This window comes from Chlorocebus sabaeus, chromosome 18 (genome assembly GCF_047675955.1).
Source record: "Chlorocebus sabaeus isolate Y175 chromosome 18, mChlSab1.0.hap1, whole genome shotgun sequence".
Lineage (NCBI taxonomy): Eukaryota > Metazoa > Chordata > Mammalia > Primates > Cercopithecidae > Chlorocebus > Chlorocebus sabaeus.
Window position 1 is genome coordinate 62,879,986 of NC_132921.1, and position 19,578 is coordinate 62,899,563.

Genomic DNA, 19,578 nt, shown 5'->3' on the forward strand with positions numbered 1-19,578 from the left:
AAGTCCAAGATCAAGATCAAGGATGCAGTTCTAGCATCTGGTGAGGGCCTAATCTCTGCTTCCAAAATGGCTTCTTGAATGCTGTGTCCTCACACGGCAAAAGGGACAGAAAGGCAAAAGAGAACAAACACCGTTTTCTTACATGGTGGAAGAACAGAAAGGGATGACCACTAGTTCCCTCCAGTGCTTATAAGCTCCTCCTACAGGACTTAATCACCTTCAAAGGGTCCCACCTCTTAATACTATCACATTGACAATTTCACATTTCAGTACATGAAGCTGGGGGGACATTCAGATCATAACATTTGCTGCTTTTTTTCCTTAATTCTAATGGATTGTTAGTGGATTCCTTGGGAGTATGTAAAACTTCCTCTATTTGCATTTGGTCTGACTGCATATATTACATAACAATACCCAAATTATATATATGTATCTATACACACACATATATATATGCACACATATATGTATATACACACATATATACATATATGTATATGTACAAAAATATATATATACATGTGTGTGTATATATACACACACAAAAACACTTTTATTGAATAGAAGTGTTGAGAGCAGATATGCTTGTATTTTTTCTGATCTTGGAGGGGAAGTATCCAGGCTTTCACCATTAGTATTATGTTAGTTATGTGTTTTTTTGTAGATGTCCTTTATCAAGTTGAGGGCATTTCCTTCTATTCCTAGTGTATTTACTTTTTTAAAAAGTCATGAAACAGTACGGAATTTTGTCAAATGTTGCCTCTGTCTGTTGTAATAATCATGTGGTTTTGTCTTTTATTCTATTGATGGCATTTATTACATTAATTTTGAAATCTTAAATCAACCTTGTATTCCTGGGATAAGTCCTACTAGGTCAGCAATTTACTTGTTATAGATCTATTCAGATTTTCTATTTCTTCTTGAGACAGTTTCTGTAATATGTGACTTTCTAACTATTTGTCCATTTCATCTAGATTATCTAATTTGTTGCATACGGTTTTTTAAAAAAATAGGATTCCCGGCCGGGCGCGGTGGCTCATGCCTGTAATCCCAGCCCTTTGGGAGGCCGAGGCGGGCAGATCACGAGGTCAGGAGATCGAGACCATCCTGGCTAACATGGTGAAACTCCGTCTCTACTAAAAACACAAAAAATTAGGCGGGTGTGGTGGTGGGCGCCTGTAGTCCTAGCTACTCGGGAGGCTGAGGCAGGAGAATGGTGTGAACCCAGGAGGCGGAGCTTTCAGTGAGCCGAGATCACACCACTGCACTCCAGCCTGGGCAACAAAGGGAGACTCCATATCAAAAAAAAAAAAAAAAAAAAAAAAATAGGATTCCCTTATGATCCTTCCTATTTCTGTAATGTCTGTAGTAACGTTTCATCTTTCATTTCTGATTTTATAGTTTGAGTCTTCTGTTTTCCTTCATCAGTCTTGCTAAAGTTTTGTCAAATTGTTGATCTTTTCAAAGCTTCAACTTTCAGTTTTGTCTATTGTTTTTCTATTCTTTCTATTCTTGATCTAATCTTATTATTTCTTTCACTCTCCTTACTTTGGATATGGTTTGTTCCTCTTTTTCTGATTTGTTAAGGTGTAAGGTTAGGTTATTTTTTTAAGATCTTTGAGTAAGCGTTTGCAGCTGTAACATTTCCTTTAAGTACCTGCATTCGTTGAATCCAATAAGTTTTAGTATTTTGGGTTTTCATTTTCAGTTTTTCATAGTTTTAAACATTTTCCTTGTTATTTCCTCCTCAATTTTTTTTGAATTTTTATTTCATCCCATTGTAGTTGGAGAACATACTTTGTATGTTCAATCACGTGCAATTTATTGATGTTTGTTTTATGCTCTCAGTATGGTCTATCCTGGAGAATGTTTCATGTGTGCTTGATGAGAGCTATGTTTTGTTTTGCGCAGTGCTCTATAGATGCCTCTTAGATCCAATTTTTAACATTTTCTATTTATATATTGATCTTCTACCTAGTTCTATTTATTGTTAAAAGTGGGGTATTGAAGTCTCCAACTAGTATGGTTGAATTATCTCTGTTTCTCTTTAATTCTATTGGTTTTTGGGTCTCTGTTATTAGGTGAATACTTTTTAATAATAATTATTATTTTTCTGATGGAATTACCTCATTATCATTAAATTACCTTTCTTTTTCTCTAACTACTATTATTATTTTAAATACTATTTTGTCCAGTATTATTAAAACTATTCCAGCAATTTTTTTTTACTGCTTGCATGTTGTATATATTTTTTGTCTTTTACTTCAAGCTGGTATGTCTTTGAATCTAAAATGTATGTTTTGTAGTCAACATATAATTAGATTATTTAAAAAATCAATTTTACCAATCTTTGACTTCTGATTAAATGTCTTTATATTTATCTGATTAGATCTATTTGTATTTAATGTATTTACTGATAAAGTAGGTTTTATGTCTGCTATTTTACTGTGTTTCCTACATGTTTTATTTCTATTTCTCTATTTGTTCCCTCTATTGTACAAATAGATATTTTCTAGTGGACATTTTAAATTATTATCTTTTGTTTCTCTTCCTATACATTTTCAGTTATTCTCTTAGTAGTTGCCCTGAAATGACAGTATCATAATTAAAATAATTTAGTTTGAATTAACAGTAACTTAATTTCAGTAGCACACCAACACTTTGTTCTAATTTACCACAGTTTTCTCTCTTGCCATTTGTAGTTTTATTGTCATACAAACTACATCTGTATACATAATAACAGCATCAACAGTGTTGTATAATTATTGCTTTATGCAGGTATCTTTTAATATACATTAGAGAAGAGTTACATACAAAAGTACATTTATATCATATTTCAGAGTACCTGCATTTTTATCTTTATTGTTGCTTTGTGGGAATTTCTTTGTGTGAATTCAAGTTACTGTCTAGTGTCTTTTCATGTCAGCTTAAAGGACTGCCTACAGTATTTCTTGTAGTGTAGGTGTGCTAACAACAAATTATGTGTTTGTGTTTATCTTGGATCATGCAGTTTCTTCATTTTTGAAGGAGATAGTTTAGATGGATTTAGCATCCTTGGTTGACAGTCTTTTTAAATTTTATTTTATTTATTGATATATAATAATTGTACATATTTTTGGGATAAATGTGATATTTTGATACTTACATGCCATGTGTAATGACCAAATCAAGCTACTTGTATTATCTGTCACCTCAATGACAATCTTTTTATTTTAATACTTTAAAGATGTCATTCTGCTGTCTTCTGGCATACATGGTTTCTGGTGAGAAGCCAACTATAAATGTTATTGAAGATCCCTTAAACGTGATAAATTGTTTTTCTTTCCTGTTTTCTGTTTTTGACTATGGTGTATTTATCACTATCAATCACTATCAATTTGACTATAGTGCATTTAAGTGTAGGTCCCTTTGAGTTTATTCTACCAACATGTATTGAGCAATTTGAATATGTAAATTAATATTGTAACATTTAATTTTCAGCTCTTCATAATTTCTGTGTTAGTCACTTTGTATAAAATAATATTACAGAGTGAAGTAAATGATATTTACCTTGTGAAAGGAGCATATATTTTCTTAGGTCAGGCCACTGTTGTGTGGAATGAGTCAATCTAAAGTTTTTCACCTGAGTCTGGGCTTTTATCTGATTCATTTCACTACTTTTTTCAAACATTGTAAGCAAGGATGGAATGAGGTACTTTGGTTTACCAGGCCTGGGACTTAAACTTTGGCAATATCTCAGAGATCTACCTTTGATTCACAGGCAAGTTGAGAGATCTCTTCTTGCTTTACAACCTTGCTCTCTGTTTTTTGGGTTACTGCGTTCAATCTCACCTTCCTTTCTGAACTAGCAGAGGTCACTTTCTACTGCTGCTTTTCTGCTTTCAGATATTCGGAAGGTGGAAACTCTACCCTCTGTGAAGGCTAATAATGCCTTGGTGTGGGCACTCTCAGCTGGCTTCTCTCCAGTCTTTGGCATTTGAAAGCCTGGGTGACTTGGAACATTTTTAACTCTCTTGCCTGGCCCCTTCGTTGAATGAAAATCCCAAGTACCTATGGGTGACATTCTTTCAGCCATCTTACTCTGTCTCTCCCACTCCACTTTTGCCATATGACACTGATGGCTTGTGAGGAAGAGTTGGCACGTGGTTGGAGACATGCTTTGTGGCTGGAACTCCTAAGGATTCCAGCCTTTCATACTACTACACATGCACCAATTAGAAACATTGTTTTTCTCCCTATCTCCTCCTCTTCTGCAGGGATAGGAACAGTCTTTTCTCTCTTCTGAAGGTTTTTTATTTTTTGGAGTTTGAGTCATTTGAGTTATTTTGGTTCCTTAGGTCTCTGATGTGTTTCTAAAAAAATCCATGATTTTGTAGCCTATGTGGCTTGTTATGTCATTCAGATGCAAGTAACAGTATCTTGTGATTTTCTGCATCCAAACTGGAAGTGAAATCATCCCTAGGATTTTAAGATACTATTTACTTTTCCTATCATAGAAGTCCTTTGAGCTTTGAGGTCTTTTTATCCCCATGTCATAGGTAAGGAAACATATCATGTTCAAAGTTCAATAATCTGTCCAGTGCTAGGTAGTCAATGAGTTTCAGTTTTCATTTAAAATTAGATTTTTTTTTTACTTTAAATTCATTTATTAATTTTCTCATTCACTATATCTTTTGGGGCCAAGAGAGAGGAAAGAATGATTCATACTTCAGAACTGAATTGAGAAAACCATCATTTGGTGTTGTATTGTCAGGTATTCTATTCCCAGGAAGGCAGATTTTAAAAAAGTCTATCTTAAAGTAAATTGGGAAGCATTCCATAAATTCTTCTGTTGCAAATCCTGATTGTGATCCAATGTTGCTGCTTTTCTCGCCAGTTGGATAAGTGAACTTCAGAGCTTACCCAAGCCAGGTAGAGAGCAGCTGTTCTAGTGTCCATCACTCTGGTGCGTACACTCTGAGGTGACTTATTAGCCTGTTAGCAGCTGGCTTAGTAGAATTTTGAAAGAACCTGTGCTTCTCAACCCAAATGCCTGAGACCCAGAGAGAGAACACTCAGCTACTGATACCTGAAGAATAAATTACTTCCAATTCTGGGGAAAAATTTCTCACAATAAAAATGAACGTAAATATAAGAATACTCTTTAAGAATACGCATGCACCTGAGGTCCCCCAAATTTTATATTTTGAGACTTCTAAGGCGATAATCCTTTGTTTGCCAAATAAAATAATTAACACAAATGAGTGCCCTGTGTCATTTTTGAATTTTCAAAGTCTGATTTTTTGAGTTTGAGATTAATTTAAAAGAAACAAGCTGATGTGTAGAGTTAAAGGCACCATGTCACCTGAAGTCATGTTTTAGTGTGTTTCCCCTTACCCCAGCCCTTCTCATATTTCCTTCTTTGTTGCTGCAACTGTGCATCTTGCTTTGGCTTTAAGCATCTCTATATGTTAACTCAAAAGGAAACATGGTTCTGTCCTGACTGACTCTTAGATAATTCTACAATCTGTATGTTAGGAAGAAAATCTCACGAATAACCACTAAAGAACCTACTCATGTAACCAAATACCACCTCTTTCCCAAAATCCTATGGAAATAAACAATTTTAAAAGACCAATATAGGAGTGAAGATTCTTTGTCTGTGTAGTTACAGTGATACTTTAAAAGTGCAGATAGTGGAGATCTGAATAGACAGTTCCCCTGCTAGCAAATGCTTCAGTGGCTCTCCACTGACCTGAAGAATCAACCCTCCCTTTCTATTTGATTTATATGATTCTTTGTGGTCTGGAATGGCTTACTCCTTAAGTCAGACTCTAGGCTCTATCCTCACTGTGCTTCTCATCCATCATGGTTTTGCTAACCATACTGGTGATAGCACAATTAGTGATTTGATCTGTTATCCTCTGAAACTTTTCTCCTGCATTTCATAAGATTGACTCCCCTCTTTTTTTTTTTTTTTTTTTTTTTGAGACGGAGTCTCGCTTTGTCACCCAGGCTGGAGTGCAGTGGCGCAATCTCGGCTCACTGCAAGCTCCGCCTCCCGGGTTCACGCCATTCTCCTGCCTCAGCCTCCCGAGTAGCCGGGACTACAGGCGCCCGCCACTGCGCCCGGCTAATTTTTTTTTTCTATTTTTTAGTAGAGACGGGGTTTCACCATGGTCTCGATCTCCTGACCTTGTGATCTGCCCGCCTCGGCCTCCCAAAGTGCTGGGATTACAGGCGTGAGCCACCGCGCCCGGCCTGACTCCCCTCTTCTTTTGGAAGCGCTCTACTCCCTTTGCTTCTATGACGATGATTTCTTCTTGTGATGCTCCTAAAGTACTTGTCATTCGGTCTCAGTTTCAATTTTGGACATGTTAATTTTGAAATGCATATGAGAGCGCCAAGCAGGGATCATTAGTATCCAAGGCATTTGGATATATGGGTCTGGAGATCCTCCTGGCTCCTCTCTTGAATTATCCTTCAACTGAGGTCCTAACATCTCAGTCCTGGGTCCTCTTCTTTCTATCTCTCTCTGTTCTCCTTTCATATTTCGTTTTCCTTCTCCCTGCTCTCTTTTATTCTCTTTGGCAATGACTTTTAAAATCTATGACAATTCTCACACTTAAATCTCTAGCCAATACTTCTCTGTGAGCTACAGACTTTCATACACAAGCTGTTTGGAAGCATGTGTGTTTCTCAACCAAAATATGAGCTCCCTAGGGACAGGGCCTTATCTTTCTTGTCCGTTATTGTATCTCTATTACCTAGAAAGAGTGCTGGGGGCTCAATATATGCTAAAAAATATTCAAAGATATTAAATTTTATCAATCTATTATGCATATGAGGTCTTTTCAGACTCCTTTAAGTGAAGGTTATCAATTTTCCATTCCCTAGTGGATGTGTGGTTTGATGTGTGGATGGTGCAGTGCAAAAATTTATGTACAAGCCAAACCTTGAGGTCACAAGTGAAAGGGGGCTCATTTTGTGGGTGCTTATAAAGACAAGATAGCAAATATGCCATTAAATTTAATTCAACTTACTGAATTCTATGAATACAATACAATTTTATTTGTTCATTCTTTGTCAATGAATATATGAAATGTGTCTACTTTTCTGTGATTAAGAATTTGGATCCTATTCAAATTACTAACAATGTCAAATTAAATAAAAATGTTATGAAGATATAGGGTCATGTGATTAGTAGAAGCATCTGCTATAACAGGCAAAATGTCCTCATGCCTTGGAAATATTTTCTGAACAACTGAATATGGCTAGAATTAGGATTGGCTTTTTTTTTCTTTTATTATCTTTCATAATCTATATTAATTTGGAAAAGAAAAAGTGCCCTTTATAACATCTATTAGTTATAAATAATAACTGTGTAAGGAACATTTGTGAGCCCACTTCCAAATACAAAACTACAACATTAAGACATTTTCAGCTCCCTATTAATTCTCTTCCCTCTGCCCATCTCTCTACCTTCCTGCCCTCTACATTACTTCATGCCACAAAGGTAATCACTATTCCCAAACTTATATTTATCAATTTTTTTATAGTCTTATCATATATATGCGTATGCCTAAGCATGCCAATTGGCTTTATCTGTTATTGAACTCTACATACCCTATAGTTTATTGGGACATCTATAGTTTATCCCTGTAGTTTATTGGGATAATGTTTTTGGCTGAACATTATCATTTCAAACTGTGTCTATGTTGTTTCAGGTAGTCATAATTCATTGTTGTGTGAATATACCACAGTTTGATTTGTCTGTTCTCAGTCAGTGGATATTTGTGATGTTTCTACTTTTATGCCATTAAGGATTCTGCTATTATACAAATGTTTAACAAAGTAATATTTGTTTTTAAATACGTAATTTTAATTTGCTGTTTTAAAACACATATTCAATGTGACTGTACTTTCTTTAATAAGATTTTGCCTATAAAATCTTTATCAATGCCTGCAATTTTTAGACCTATTGTATGTGATTATCATTCTTTAACTTCCTAAAGCGCCTTATTTTCCCTTACTCCGGGGCCTTTGCAGATACTGTTCTATCTTGAAGGATTGTTGCCTCACTACTTCTCTCTCTCATTTGCCTGTGTACCTCCTATTCATCCTTCAGGTCTCATCTTAGATGTTACTTTTTCCAGGAAGCTTTCCAGACAGCCCCATGTTGTGGCAGGTGGCTCCAAGCCCTGCCACACATACCCATACTGCTCTGTATTTTACTTTTCAAAGTGCTCATTATGCTCATATGTATCATAGTTTCTGGTTTACTTTTTTGTCTTCACCACTAACATGTCGACTGGGAATGGTAAACACCATCCCTCATTTTATGATACATCCCCAGAACCCAGACCAGGACCTGGCATTAGACAGATATTCAAAAAATATTTGTTAAAATATGAGAGAAAGTGGTAGAGCAAGATGGCAGAATAGAAGGCACCACCAATTGTTCCTGCTGCAAGGACACCAATTTAGCAACTATCTACAAGAAAAGCACCTTTGTGAGAACCCCAAATCAAGTGAAAAATCACAGTACCTGGTTTTAACTTCATATAGCTCAAAGAGGCGCTGAGGAGGGCTGGAGAGAGTCTTGAACCACTGACACTACCCCTCCCCCATTTCCCAGCAGTGACCACCTGGCTCAGAGGGAGAATTTCTGAGCCTGGGAGAGGGAGAGTACGGCAACTGTGAGACATTGCATTGAATTCAGTGGTGCCCTGTAACAGCAGAAAGTCAAACTGGCTGAAACCTGCTGGCAGGGGGAGCGTTTAAACCAGCCCTAGCCAGAGGGGAATTGCCCATTGCAGTGGTCGGAACTTGAGTTCTGGCAAGCCTCGCCACTGCGGGCTACAGAGCCCTGGTGCTCTCAATAAACTTGTAAGGCAGTGTAAACCACAAGGATTGCAACTCTTAGGTAGTTCCTAATGCTGAATTGGGTTCAGAGCCATCAAACTTGGCAGAGGGGGATGTGACCTACTGAGACACCAGCTAGGGCAGCAAAGGGAGAGCTTATGCCACCCCTTCCCTAAACCCAGGTGCACAGCTCGAGGCTCCAGAAGAGAACCTTTCCTTCTGCTTGAGGGAAGGAGAGGAAAGAATAAAGAGGACTTGTTTTATATCTTGGATACCAGCTCAGCCACAGTAGGATAGGCCGCTAGTAAGAGTCATTAGGCCCTATTTCCAGGCTCTAGCTTCTGAATGACAGTTGCTAGATACATGCTGGGCCAGAAGGGAATGTACTGCCTTGAAGGGAAGGACCCAGTCCTGGCAAGACCCATCACCTGCTGACTCAAGAGCCCTTGGCCCCCGAACAACCAGCAGTGGTACCCAGGTACAACATCGAGTGTCTTGGGTAAGATTTTGAGACATGCTGGCTTCAGGTGACATAAGCACATTCCCATCTATAGTGGCTACAGGGAGAGACTTCTGCTTGAGAAAGGCAGAGGGAAAAGTAAAGGGGACTTTGTCTTGCACCTTAGGTGCCAGCTCTGCCACAATGGGAGCACCAAGCAGGCTCTTGGAGGCCCTGATAACAGCCCTTGGCTCTTGAATGGCTTTTCTGGACCAGAAAGGCTTTCTGGGCCAGAAGGGAGCCCATTGCCCTGAAGGGTGACTCCAAGGCCAGGCAGCATTCACCACAAACTGAATAAAGAGCCCCTGGGCCTTAGGGGAACATCGGTGGTAGCTTGGCAGTACTCCCCTCGGCCTGTGGTAGGGGTGGCCTCAGGGTGAAGCTCCTCTGCCTTTGGAAACAGAGGGAAGAGTGGAAAGGACCGCATGGTTTGAGTGCCAGTTCAGCCACAGTACAATACACCAGGTAGACTTCTAAGGTTCTTGACTCCAATCCCTGGCTCCCGGGTGGCACCTCTGGACTGGAAGATCTCACCACTCTCAAAGGAAGGACACAAGCCTTGTTGGCTTTGCCACCCGCTGATTGTAGAGCCCCAGGGCCTTGAGTGAACACAGGCAGTAACCAGGTAGTGATTACAGGGGAGCCTTGGGTGAGATCCGATGCTGTGCTGGTTTCGGGTCTGATTCAGCACAGTCCCAGTGGTAGTGGCCCCAGGGGTGCTTGTGTCACCCCACTCCCAGGTTGGCAGCTCAGAACATAGAAGGAAATTCCATTTGTTTGGAGGAAAGTAGGGGAAGAGAACAAGAGTCTCTGCCTGATGATCCAGAACATTATTTTTTCTTCTGTTTTTCATTTATTTTTAATTTTTGTAGGTACATTGTCGTCATACATATTTATGGGGTACCTGAGATGTTTTGGTAAACATACACAATGTGTAATAACCACATCATGCAGAATGGAGTATCTGTGCCCTTAAGCTTTTATCTGTTGTGTTACAAGCAATCCAATTATACTCTTTTAGTTATTAAAAATGTATAATTAAGTTATTATTTACGATAGTCACCCTGTTGTGCTATCAAATTGTAGGTCTTATTCATTCTTTCTATGTTTTTGTACCCATTAGCCATCCACACCACCCCTTCCTAGATGCTGATACTCTCCTTCCTTCTACTACTCTCCTGGCACTCTCCATCCTTCTATTCTCTATGTCTTTGGGTTCAATTGTTTTGTTAGATCCTACAAATAAGCGAGACAATATGATGTTTGTCTTTCTGTGCCTGACTTATTTCACTTAATATAATGATCTCCAGTTCTATTCATGTTGTTGTAAATGACTGGATCTCATTCTTTTTTAGGACTGTATAATGCTCCATTATGTATATGTATCACATTTTCTTTATCCATTCACCTAATTATAGACACTTAGGTTGCTTCCAAATCCTGGCTGTTATGAACAGTGCTGCAACAAACGTGGGAGTGCAAATATCTCTTTCATATACTGATTTCTTGGTGGGGGGCGGGCGGGTATTTACTCAGCAGTGGAATTGCTGGATCATATGGTAGCTCTATTTTTAGTGTTTTGAGAGACCTCCAAACTGTTCTCCATAGGGGTTGCACTAATTTACATTCCTCCCAACAGTGTACAAGGGTTCTTTTTTCTCCACACTCTTGCTAATATTTGTTATTGTCTGTCTTTTTTATACAAGCCGTATTAACTGGGGTGAGATAATACCTCATTGTAGTTTTGATTTGCATTTATCTGATGATCAGTGATGTTGAGCACCTTTTCATGTGCCTTATTTGCCATTTGTTTGTCTTCTTTTGAGAAATGTCTATTCAAATATTTTGCCCAGTTTTTGATCGGATTATTAGGTTTTTTTTTCCTATAGAGTTGTTTGAGTTCCTTATGTATTCTGGTTATATTATCCTTTGTCAAACGGGTCATTTGCAAATATTTTCTCCCATACTGTGGGTTGTTTCTTTGTTTTGTTGATGGTTTCCTTTGCTGTGCAGAAGCTTTTGACCTTGATGTAATCTCATTTTATTTTTGCTTTGGTTGCCTGTGCTTGTAGGGTATTGCTCAAGAAGTTTTGCCCACACCAATGTCCTGGAGATTTTCCCCAATGTTTTCTTGTAGTAGTTTCATAGTCTGAGTTTTAGACTTATGTCTTTAATCCATTTTGTATATGGTGAGAGATAATAGTCTAGTTGCATTCTTTTGGATATGGATATATAGTTTTTCCAGTACCATTTTTTGGGGAGATTCTCCTTTCCCCAGTGTACATTCTTGGCTCCTTTGTCAAAAATAAGTTCACTGTAGATGTATGGATTTCTTTCTGGGGCCCGTATTCTGTTCCATTGGTCTATGTGTGTGTTTTTATGCCAGTTCCATGCTCTTTTGGTTACTATAGCTCTGTAATGTAATTTGAGGTCAGGTAATGTGATTCCTCCAGTTTTGTTATTTTTGCTCAGGATAGCTTTGGCTATTCTGGGTCTTTTGTGGTTCCACATAAGGTTTAGGATTATTTTCTTCTACTTATGTGAAGAATGTCTTTAGTATGTTGATAGAGATTGCAATGATCCTGTAGATTCCTTTGGGTAATATGGACATTTTAACAATATTGATTCTTCAAATCCATAAACATGGAAAATTTTTCCAGTTTTTGGTGTCCTCTTTAATTTTTTTCATCAGTGTTTTATGGTTTTCATTATAGAGATCTTTCACTTCTTTGGTTAATTCCTAAGTATTTAATTTTATATGTGGCTATTGTAAATTAGATTACTTTTTTTTTGACAGAGTCTTACTCTGTCGCCCAGGCTGGAGTGCAGTAGCGTGGTCTCGGCTCACTGCAACCTCTGCCTCCTGGTTTCGAGTAATTATCCTGCCTCAGCCTCCCAAGTAGCTGTGATTACAGGCATGCGCCACCATGCCCGGCCTGAGATTACTTCTAAAATTTCTTGTTTTAGATTGGTCACTCTTGGCATATAGAAATGCTACTAATTTAGTATTCAAAAGTTGTTGATTTTGTATCCTGCAACTTTACTGATTTTGTTTAAGAGTTCTAATAGTTTTTGATAAAGTCTTTAGGTTTTTCTAAGTAAGAGATTATATCATCTGAAATTGAGACTAATTTGACGTCTTCCATTTCAATCTGAATGCACTTTCTTTCTTTCTTTTGTCTGATTGCTCTAGCTAGGACTTCCAGTACTATGCTGAATACTAGTGGTGAGAGTGGGCATCCTTACTGTGTTCCAGATTGTAGAGAAAAGTCTTTTAGTTTCCCGTCCCCCATTCAGTATAACACTAGCTGTGGGTCTGTCTTATATGGCTTTCATTATGTTTCTTATATACCCAGTTTTTTAAGGGTTTTATTATCATGAATGGATGTTGAATTTTATCAAATGCTTTTCATTGATCGGCATTTGATAAATATACTGTCGAATTTGGTTTGCTAGTATTTTGTTGAGGATTTTTGCATCAATAGTCATCAGAGATACTGGTCAGTAGTTTCCTTTTTTCACGTGCCTTTGTCTGGTTTTGGTATCAGGATAATACTGGCCTCATAGAAGAAGTTTGAAAACATTCCCTCCTTCTCAGTTTTTGATAATAGTTTGAGTAGGATTGGTATTGGTTCTTCTTTAAATGTTTGGTAGAATTCAGCAGTGAAGCCATCAGGTCCTGGACTTTTCTTTACTAGAAGACTTTTTATTATGGCTTTGATCTCGTTTCTAGTTGTTGGTCTGTTTAGGTTTTGGATTTCTTCATGGTCCAATCTTGGTAAGTTGTACGTGTCTAGGGATTTGTCCATTTCTTCTAGATTTTTCAATTTATTGTCATATAGTTGTTCATAGTAGCTACTGATGATTCTTTGAATTTTTGCTGTATGATTTGTAATGTCTTCTTTTCATTTCTGATTTTATTTATTTGTATCTTCCTTTTTCTCTTAGTCTGGCTAAAGATTTGTCAATTTTGCTTAACTTTTCAAAACAACTTTTTTGTTTCATTGATCTTTTGTATTTTTAAATTTCAATTTCGTTTACTTCTGCTCTGATATTTTCTTATTTCTTTTCTACTAATTTTGGGTTTCGTTTGCTCTTGCTTTTCTAGTTCATTAAGATTCATCGTTAGACTGTTTATTTGAAGTTTTTCTGCTTTTTAAATTTAGGCACTTATAGCTATTAGTACTGCTCCTGCTGTACCCCATAGGTTTTGGTGGGTAGTGTTTCCATTATCATTTGTTTCAAGACATTTTTCAATTTTCTTCTTAATTTCTTCATTGACCCCTTGGTCATTCAGGAACATATTATTTAATTTCTATACATTTATTTAGTTTCCAAAATTCCGCATGATGTTAATTTCCAGTTTTGTTCCATTGTTGTTGGGGAAGATACTTTATATTATCTGAATGTTTTAAAATGTTTTAAGACTTGTATTGTGACCTAACATATGGCCTATCCTTGAGAATGATACATATGCTCAGGAAAAGAATGTGTGAGTCTGTAGCCATTGGATGAAATGTTCTGTAAATATCTATCAGATCCACTTGATCTGTAGTACAGATTACGTCTGATGTTGCTTTGTTGATTTTCTGTCTGGAAGATCTGTCCAGTGCTGAAAGTGGGGTGTTCAACTATCCATCTCTTATTGTATTGGGGGATCTCTCTCTTTAATTCTAATAATATTTGCTTTATATATCTGGGTGCTCCAGTGTTGGGTGCATATATATTTATAATTGTTATATTTGTTTGCAGAATTGACCCCTTTATTATTACATAGTGAGTTTCTTTGTCTCTTCTTACAGTTTTTGTCTTGAAATTCATTTTGTCTGAAATAAGTTTAGCTACTCATAGCTACTCTTGCTCTTTTTTGGTTTCCACTGGCATGGAATATCTTTTTCCATCCCCTTATGTTCAGTCCAAGTGTGTCTTTATAAGTGAAGTGTGTTTTTTATGTAGGCAACAGATCTTTGAGTCTTTTTTTTTTTTTTTTTTTGATCTGTTCAGCCACTCTGTCTTTTGAATGGTGAGTTTAGCCAATTTACATTCGATGTTATTTTTGATAAGTAAGGACTTATTCCTGATATTTTGTTATTTGTTTTCTGGTTGTTTTATGGTCTTCTCTTCCTTTGTTCTTTCTTTCCTATCTTCCTTTAGTGAAGTTGATTTTTTTTCTGGTGATATAGTAATATAATTTACTTCACTTTTTATTTTTGTATATCTGTTATAAGATCTTAGGTTTGAGGTTACCATGAGGTTTGCAAATATTATCTTATAACCCATTATTTTAACCTGAATAACTACTTAACATTGTTTGTATAAATGAACAAACAAACATGTAAAAAGAAAACTAATAAAAACTGTACCTTAACTTCGTACCCTCACTTTTTAACTTTTTGTTTCTATTTTTATCTTATTTTGCTATGCCTTTAAAAGTCCTTGTAGTGATTATTTTTGATTGGTTCATCATCTAGTTTTTTTCCTTAGGATAAGAGTAGTTAACACACCACAGTTACTGTGTTATAATATTCTGTGTTTTCTGTGTACTTACTATGACCAGTGAGTTTTGTATCTTCAGGTGATTACTTACTGCTCATTAACATCCTTTTCTTTCTCATTGAAGTATTTCCTTTAGCATTTCTTGTAGGACAGGTTTAGTGTTGATGAAATCCCTCAGCTTTCGTTTGTCTGGAAAAGCCTTTATCCTTCATGTTTGAAGGATATTATCATATTCCAGCGTTAAAATTCAAATTTCAGCACTTTGAATATGTCATGCCACTCTCTCCTGGCCTGTAAGTTTTCCACTGAAAAACCATCTGCCAGACGTATTGGAACTCCATTATATATTATATGTTTCTTTTGTCTTGCTGCTTTTAGGATCTCCTTTTTATTTAATCCTTGATCTTTGGAAGTTTGATTATTAAATGTTTTAAGGTAGTCTTCTTGGGTTAAATCTGCTTAGTGTCCTATAACTTTCTTGTACTTGGATATCTCTTTCTGTAGGTTTGGGAAGTTCTCTGTTATCCCTTTGAATAAACTTTCTACCCCTCTCTCTTTCTCAACCTCCTCTTTAAGGTCAATAACTCTTAGATCTGCCCTTTTGAGGCTATTTTCTAGATCCTGTAGTGTGCTTCATTTTTTTAAAATTCTTTTTTCTTTTGTTTCCTCTGACTGTATTTTCAAATAGCTTGTCTTCAAGCTCACTAATTCATTCTTCTGCTTGATCCATTCTGATATTAACAGACTATGATGCATTATTCAGTATGCCAATTTCATTATTCAATTTCAGCATTTCTGCTTAATTTTTAATAATTATTTAATTCTCTTTGTTACATTAATTTGATAGAATTCTGAATTCCTTCTCTGTGTTATCTTGAATTTCTTTGAGTTTCCTCAAAACAACTATTTTGAATTCTCTATCTGAAGGTCACATAACTCTGATTCTCCAGCATTGGACCCTGGTGCCTTGTTTAGTTCATTTGGGAAGGTCATGTTTTCTTGGGTGGTGTTGATGCTAGCAGATGTTTTTTGGTGTCTGGGTATTGAAGAGTTAGGTATTTATTGTCATCTTCACTGTCTGGGCTTGGTTGTACCTGTCCTTCTCGGGAAGGCTTTCCAGATGTCTGAAAGAACTTGGGTATTGTGATCTAAGTTGTATCTGCTTTAGAGGACACACAAAGCCCAGGATGCTATGACTCTTGCAGACTCATAGAAGTCCCGCTTGATGATCTTAGATAAGATCCAGGAGAATTCTCTGGATTACCAGGCAGAGACTCTTGTTCTCTTTCCTTATTTTCTTCCAAACAGAATCTCTCTGTGTGTTCTGAGCCACCTAAAGATGGAGGTGGAGTGACATAAACTCTCTGTGGCCACCACCACTATGATCGCATTAGGTGAGGCCTGAAGCCAGCACAGCACTGGGTCTTACTCAAGTCCTGCTGTAACTACTCCCTGGCTATTGCCTATGTTCATTCAAGGTTCTGAGGCTTTGTAATCAGCAGATGGCAAAGCCAGCCAGGACTGTATCCTTCCATGCAGGTGGCAAGTTCCTCCTGGTTCTGGTTGGGTTTAGAGGTGCTGTCTGAGAGCCAGGAACTAGAATAAAAAACATTAAAAGTCTTCCTGGTGTTCCGTTCTACTGCAGCTGAGCTGGCATTCATACCACAAGACACAGTTCTTCCCACTCTTCTCTCCTTTCCAAAGACAGAGAAGCCTCACCCCAAAGCCACCACCACCACCACAGGCCATGGAGATTACTACCAGGCTACCACCAATGTTCCCTTAAGGCCCAAGGACTCTTCAGTCAGCTTGTGGTGAATGCTGCCTGGCCTGAGACTCACTCTTCAGAGCAGTAGGCTCCTCTCTGGCCCAGGGCAGGTCCAGAAATGCCATCCAAGAGTCAAGTCCTGGAATTGGGGGCCCCAAGTGCCTGCTTGGTTCTCTATACACCTGTGGCTGAGCTGGTACCTAAGGTCCACAGCTTGGGAAAGACAAAGTCTTCTTTACTTTTCTCTCTGCTTTTCTCAAGCAGAAGGAGTTTCTCCCTGTAGCCACCACAGCTGGTAATATGCTGAGTCTTACCTAAAGCCATCAATTCTTTGGGGCTTACCCAAGACCCTCAACATAGTATCTGGGTATCACTGCTGGTTATTCACTGCCCAAGGGCTCTTCAGTTAGCAGGTGATGAATGTTGCCAGGACTGGATCCTTCCCTTCAAGGTGGCAGGTTCCTTTCTGTCCCAGGGTGTGTCTAGAAATATCTGGGAGCTAGAGCCAGAAATGGGGGCCTCACAACTCTGACAGGTACTCTATCCTGCTGAGGCTGAGCTGGTATCCAAGATGCAAGACAAAGTCTTTACCACTCTTCTGTCTCCTCTCGTCAGGCAGATGGAAAGTGTCTCTTTTGAAGCTGTGAGCTCTGCAGCCTGGGGCTATGAAAGGGGTGATGCCGACACTCCTGTAGCCACCATAGTTGGTGTTTCAGTAGGTCACATGTCCCCCCAGTCCACTGTCTCTGGGCCCAGTTTGGCACTAGGATTCACCTATGAGTTGGAATCCTTATGACTGAGACTGCCTTTCAAGTTTACTAAGAAACCTCAAACAATTTAGTCCTGGGTGGTGAGGTTTGTGAGAACTCAAGTTTTGAATGCTGGGATAGGTGATTCTCCTCTGCCTAGGGCTGTTTTAAACATTCTTTCTGTGGGCAGGCATCAGCTGAGTTTGGTCTTGTTTTCCTTTCTGTAGGAACAGGACAGTGAAGTGGTGTTTTTCATCTGGGGTAATACCCAAGGTTCATTGTCCTACGCCAAAGAAATCAAGGATGGAGACACACAAGGAGTGAGGTTAAGAGCCGAGCTTTAATAGGTGAAAGAAAGAGAAAAGCTCTCTTCTGCAGAGAGAGGGGTCCCGAGCAGGTCTTCTGGTCTGTAGTGAAGTGGAGAAAGTTTTATAGATGAGCCTGAGGAGGCGGTGTCTCATTTACACACTACACACAACATTGGTCTGATTAGGTGTGCCATTTGCATAGCATGGGAAGAGGCTGGCTACCCCACTCAAATATTTTATTAGGCAGATGGGTTCTATACCTTGCTGGCACCATGTTGCCTGCTTTTTTACTGTACATGTGGTGACAAAAGGGAAGATACAGTCTCCATGTTGAACATGCCTGGCCCTCAGGTAGCCCTTTTCTATTGGCACAGCTGCTGACAGTCACCCGTGCAAGCTTCCAGATTGTTTATGTCCACAGCTCAATTTTTCAGGATGCTCTTTGTTAGAAAAGAAATGATTTGGGGGTTTTTTTTGTTAAAAGGAAAAATTCTGCTGAGGACTCTATTGCCCTTACTATCTGCCTAAATAATTTCTTTCTGTCTCCTGTATCAACAGCACTGAGTTCAGTGCCTTACAATTGCTGTGCTCTCCCTCCCTGTGCACCCAGAGATGCTCTCTGTACCAAGCTGCCACTGCTGGGGGTGGGGAAGGGGTGGCGTTGGCAAGTTAGGACTGTTTTCTCTATCTTTTCAGTACCTCTTTCAGCAATATGGAGTTAAAACTAGGTATTATGAGGGCTCACCTGATTTTTGGTTCTTATGCAGGTGTTTTTTTCTGTGTAGATTGTTGTCAAATTGGTGTCCTTGAGGGTGTATGACCAGTGGAGCCTTCTATTCTACCATCTTGCTCTGCCTCCAATCCTTGTATTATCATTATTTTTATTATACTTTAAGTTCTAGGGCACATGTGCACAAAGTGCAGGTTTGATACATAGGTATACATGTGCCATGTAGGTTTGCTGCACCCATCAAGTCATCATTTACCTTAGGTATTTCTCCTAATGCTATCCCTCCCCCAGGCTCCCTGACAGGCCCTGGTGTGTGATGTTCCCCTACCTGTGTCCAAGTGATCTCATTGTTCAGTTCCCACCTATGAGTGAGAACATGCGGTGTTTGGTTTTCTGTCCTTGTGATAGTTTACTGAGAATGATGGTTTCCAGTTTCATCCATGTCCCTACAAAGGACATAAACTCATCCTTTTTTATGGCTGCATAGTATTCCATCATGTATATGTGCCACATTTTCTTAATTCAGTCTATCATTGATGGACATTTGGGTTGGTTCCAAGTCTTTGCTATAGTGAATAGTGTCGCAATAAACATTCATGTGCATGCGTCTTTATAGTAGCATGATTTATAATCCTTTGGGTATATACCCAGTAATGGGATGGCTGGGTCAAATGGTACTTCTAGTTCTAGACCCTTGAGGAATTGCCATACTGTCTTCCACAGTGGTTGAATGAATTTACAACAGTGTAAAAGCATTCCAATTTCTCCACATCCTCTCCAGCATCTGCTACTTCCTGACTTTTTAATGATTGCCATTCTAACTCACGTGAGATGGTATCTCATTGTGATTTTGATTTGCATTTCTCTGATGATCAGTGAGGATGAGCATTTTTTCATGTGTCTGTTGGCTGCATAAATGTCTTCTTTTGAGAAGTGTCTGTTCATATCTTTTGCCAACTTTTTGATGGGGTTGTTTGCTTTTTTTCTTGTAAATTTGCTTGAGTTCTTTGTAGATTCTGGATATTAGCCCTTTGTCAGATGGGTAGATTGCAAAAATTTTCTCCCATTCTGTAGGTTGCCTGTTCACTCTGATGGTAGTTTCTTTTGCTGTGCAGAAGCTCTTTAGTTTAATGAGATCCCATTTGTCAATTTTGGCTTTTGTTGCCATGACTTTTGGTGTTTTA